This window comes from Bufo bufo, chromosome 2 (assembly GCF_905171765.1).
Source record: "Bufo bufo chromosome 2, aBufBuf1.1, whole genome shotgun sequence".
Taxonomy (NCBI): domain Eukaryota; kingdom Metazoa; phylum Chordata; class Amphibia; order Anura; family Bufonidae; genus Bufo; species Bufo bufo.
In genome coordinates, this window is record NC_053390.1 from 119,068,327 (window position 1) to 119,073,584 (window position 5,258).

Consider the following 5,258-nt stretch of genomic DNA (forward strand, 5'->3'; position numbering starts at 1 on the left):
GCCACAGTCAGCGTACACCAAAAAAGAAAAAAAAAAAGAAAAAAATGCACCCCAAAAAAGGTGGGGGGGGGGGGGGGGGGGGTGGGGGGGAGAAGTGGCAGCACCCCTGGGGGGTCTAGGGTCACACAGCTGTGCTGTGGACCCCAGACACCCTAACTTAGGGTGATGCAATAAAAGTTCACAAACTAACTTTCCCTTTTTTTCCCCTGCCTAAACCAAACTTTCCCTGTGCTGTCCCTATGTACCTGCTGGGGCACAGATCGGGTCCTGGGGGCACAGATCGGGTCCTGGGGGCACAGATCGGGTCCTGGGGTGCTGGCAGAGACACGTGCAGGCAGCTCCTCCGGCTCCGGAACACAAAGGGAGGAGGAGCGGAGCGCCTGCCTCTTTTGAATTTGCCGCCGGACCGCCCACAGACCAATCAGAAAGCGATCCTGAGTGGTGATGTCACCATCACCACTCAGGATCGCTGGATGGTGATTGGTGGAGTGAAATCACACCACCATCACCATCCTGTTCCGGGTTATCGGGTCTTCAGAGACCCGAATATCCCGGAAACGCAGAAAACCGCAGGTCTGAATTGACCTGCGGTTTTCTGCGATCGCCGACATGGGGGGGTCACAGGACCCCCCGACGCATTTGCCCCAGGTGCCTGCTCGATGATTTGAGCAGGCACCGGGTTCCGATCACCGCCGGCCGAGCGGCAGTGATCGGAACCATTCATGACGTACCGGTACGTCATGTGTCCTTAAGTACCAGGACATCATGACGTACCGGTACGTCATGTGTCCTTAAGAGGTTAAAAAAAAAACGCATCAAAATTGAATTTGCCTTTCTAAATCCACTATTCCAGGATTTATCTATGGCTCTTTTTGGGATCTGTTCTCCAGAACTTACTTACCACTTAGTATAAATAGTGGGATCTGAGCATATGGAGTATAACCACTGAGAAAGAGGTCAGCAAGACCTCAAAACGCGTCTGGTGCTGTATACCAATGCTCTGAAAGATTCCATAATCAATTGAAGCATGGCCATGCGATTTTAACTCTACGATTGAATTAGTGAGAAGATCCTTCAGCAATTCGAAAAGTGAAGGCAAGAAGCGACCTGAATCCGTGAACTCGCACTCAAACTCTCGCAAGAACTGCGTAAGGAGCGGGACACAGAGGCAGTTCAGGCAACTGCAAGAAAGTCTTACCGGAACACAGGTATCAATGCCCGGAATACATACACCTGAGCGCACACCAGCCAGTGTGAAGATCACATACCATCAGGTGGGGTGAGTGCTCAGTGAGCAACCATTTATCCGCATAATACCTGTAACGGAACGCCTAGCACCCCGACCGGGTACCTCCGTTGATAGATGCTCCTAGTGCTTTCCGAGGACTCCAAGCACTCCACTTGACACCGTACGCACTGCAGACCCCACGAACCGCCGAAGCTTGGTTGAGGTCTCACCGTCTCCTACCCACCCTGGACCTACGACAAGGCTCCAGGCTACAGTGGGTGAACCTCTCCTAAAACCAGAGAGCAGGAACAGCTCTTAAAAGAGCTAGTAGTTATAGCCAGGGGAGTATAGCAAATCTCCCAGCGTATAGCAATCCCCAGCGTCGATCAGTTACCCAAACATCAGCCTCAACATGATAAAGGGTAAAACAGGAACACTTTATTGAGGGCTACCCGCCCGTATTTATGCAGGTCCCCATCTGGTGGACACGCCCCTAGGGGACCAGAAGGAGGACTGTGACACAGGACAGATACGTAGCACTCAGGATAAACAGACACAACACATCCCCACAATGCATCATGGTTTCCTCCTCTCTGCCCTGGAGACACCCGAGGAGTAATTCAATTATCTCTCAGGACAAAGGGAAATCACCAATACACATGTGGGAACAACAGGACAGGAATCCCCACCCAAACACACAATGTCACACCCTCCCAGCCAACACAGACATTTAACCTATTCCCAGATAGCTCAAGTCTGAGTGCATATCATTAGGTGAATGGCACACAGACTACACGAATACAATAAAATTAGCTATCTGGGTACCCTTACATAACATAAAATACAATTCCAAAGACAGATTTAAGCTGTGCGTCTGGTCTGTCTGCTCCTTTAAAGTTAGTATGGGCCATAATTCTGAGGCAAGAGGCTGGTAGCCAGGCCCCTCCGAAACCCAGTGGCGAGGTTGGTTTCGCCACATATCTCCCCCTCCCAGGGAAGACTAACCAGATACCTGACCTCATGCCGGTCGGTATCTGAGTTAGTCTGGCAGTCCACCCACAACCCAATACTGGACCTGTTGAATTTTGGGGCCTGGCTCTGTTCTGTATGTCCCCAGCTGTTGAGGGGGCATCTGCTACTCCTTGCTTCCTTGTTGCTCTCTAGCTTGGAGCTGTAGGTACTTGGTGGGCAGAGGCCGACTGCGCTCTGCCCCGATGCCAGCTCTTCCGCTGGGGTAGCCTGTGGGAAGTCCGGCTCTGGAGAAGAGGATAGGGGAGGGCAGAGGCCGACTGCGCTCTGCCCAGATGCCAGCGCTTCCGCTGGGGTAGCCTGTGGGGAGTCAGGCTCTGGATAAGAGGATAGGGGAGGGCAGAGGCCAACTGCGCTCTGCCCAGATGCCAGCTCTTCCGCTGGGGTAGCCTGTGGAAAGTCAGCCTCTGGAGAAGAGGATAGAGGAGGGCAGAGGCCAACTTCGCTCTGCCCAGATGCCAGCTCTTCCACTGGGGTAGCCTGTGGGATGTCCGGCTCTGGAGAAGAGGATAGGGGAGGGCAGAGGCTGACTGCACTCTGCCCAGATGCCAGCTCTTCTGCTGGGGTAGCCTGTGGGGAGTCAGGCTCTGGATAAGAGGATAGAGGAGGGCAGAGGCCAACTGCACTCTGCCCAGATGCCAGCTCTTCCACTGGGGTAGCCTGTGGGATGTCCGGCTCTGGAGAAGAGGATAGGGGATTTCCGCAAGGGTGTGCTCAGGGGAACAGTTTGGTGTGGCCTGTTTGGTGTGGCCCGCCTTCTCCCTTTTGCCACCCCACTGCCTCTTCCAGCCTGTTGCGGTGCATCAGTGACTTCATCGTCCACCACGTGAGCAGAGTGTGGCACTTCCTCACTCTGCTCATCCTCCTGACTTGTTGAAAACCGTGTCTCATCCTCATTATCGACCTCTTGAGACACTAATTGGGTTGACCAGACTCTTGGCTACTGAGACTGGAATTGGTGGAAGACAGGGTGGTGCTTAACCGACTGGAAGCATTATCTGCTGCAATTCAACCAACCACCTGGTCACACTGGTCTGACTTCAAGAGCGTTGTCCTGCGCCGCCCTGCAAACTGGGACATGAAGCTAGGTATCGTGGATGAGTGTTTTTCTTGTGCTCTGGCAGCAGGCACAGTTTCAACGCGCCCAGGGCCACGGCCTCTGCGTGCACCATCAGCAGCACGGCCACTTCCTTGTCCCTTACTGCTTCCCTTTTTCATATTAAATAGTATATATGCTTGAAAGTATGTCACGCGTACAGTAGCGTAGGATTTAGAAGTGCATGCGCAAAAAAATAAAAAAAGGTATTGGGACGTGGAAACGTCACACAGGAGATATACCACAGATAAAGTCGCTGATGTCAGCAGCGGCTAATAAAAGAATTACAGGGAATGTCACAGGTATTTGGAATGTGGAAACGTTACACAGGAGAAATACTGGATGTCACTGATATTTTTTGGATGTGCACATGCTACACAGGAGATGTAGCGCAGCTAATGTCACTGTCCGCAGTGGACACCGTCTACGGAAAAAGTACACTGGATGTCACAGATATTTACGGGATGCGCACATGTTACACAGGAGATGTAGTGCAGATAATGTCGCTGTCTGCAGCTGCCTTTAACCTGCTCAGGACCGCCGTACGCAGGATTGCGTCCTGGCGGTGGCCCTGCTCTTCTGGGTGGACGCATATAGCGTTACAGGAACGGAAGGTAAGCGAGTGGATCTCCAGCCTGCCAGCGGCGATCGTTCGCTGGCAGGCTGGAGATGCGATTTTTTTAACCCCTAACAGGTATATTAGATGCTGTTTTGATAACAGCGTCTAATATACCTGCTACCTGGTCCTCTGGTGGTCCCTTTTGCTTGGATCGACCACCAGAGGACACAGGCAGCTCAGTAAAGTAGCACCAAACACCATCGCATCGCGAGATTTCGGCGCTCCAGCTCTGTGACGTCAGCCGGCAAGGAGGAGAATCGGAGGACGCGGGGCGGTGCTGGACTCCTTGACGCTTGACTCATCTCCGGCTACAGGACTCGTATCATGTAATTTGCATATCACTCAAAACTGTTTTTTAACACAATAAAAGCGCGGAGAGCTATGGGACCTGGGTACTGCAGATGTGCTAGTGGCCATCTAGCAGCCCATGTCCCCAGCTCTGTGCGCAAAATCATGGTGACAGGTTCGCTTTAATACACTTGTTCGCACAGCCGGCATCTCTTCTGTCTTCTTCTTTGCTGATCTGTGAGGAAAAGGACCTGTGGTGACGTCACTGCGCTCATCACATGGTCCATCACATGATCCATCACCATGTCTGGGTAACACATTCAGTTATTTATCACGCGTGTGCAAAACGCATTTCACCCGCGCGATAAAAACTGAACGCAATCGCATTCAAAACTGACTGAAATTGCGTACCTACTTTCGCGGGTTTGCCGCAATGCACCCGGGACACATCCTAAGCCAAAACGTGACGCCCGTGTGAACCCAGCCTAAATGTGTAACCTGATCACTCAGCACAGATTATCCGGATGCATATGGCCGAGTGTTGAGCAGGTGTGTGTTTCCCTTTTCTGTAGGTGGAAATCAACGTGAACTCGCTCGCCAGAAGAACATGAAGACGCAAGATCTACACTCGTGGATTTGCTGCGGTTTCCTAGGAAATCCATGTATGAACAGACCCTAATACATCTACAAGGTAGGTCTGTCTGCCAAAGTGAAAGTAGCTGCTCGTTAGCGGCTTGGCTCAGGCTCATAGGGTGGGTTCTCAAGGGGGGTGACGCTCTCCCCCATGACATACAGGCAGGCAGTGTCCTGAAACCCGTATTCTGCAGAAGAGAGAAGTCTCAGTAATAATTCTACCACTCGTCTATTGGGCAGTATAAACCCTGTGCTTCTCGTCAGTCGTCACTGCAGCATCCTGCTGTACATATACATATCACTCAGTATACTGAAGGGTGATGCGCAGAGCTTCCAGCAGAGGGCGCTGAGCAGGAATCGCCTCA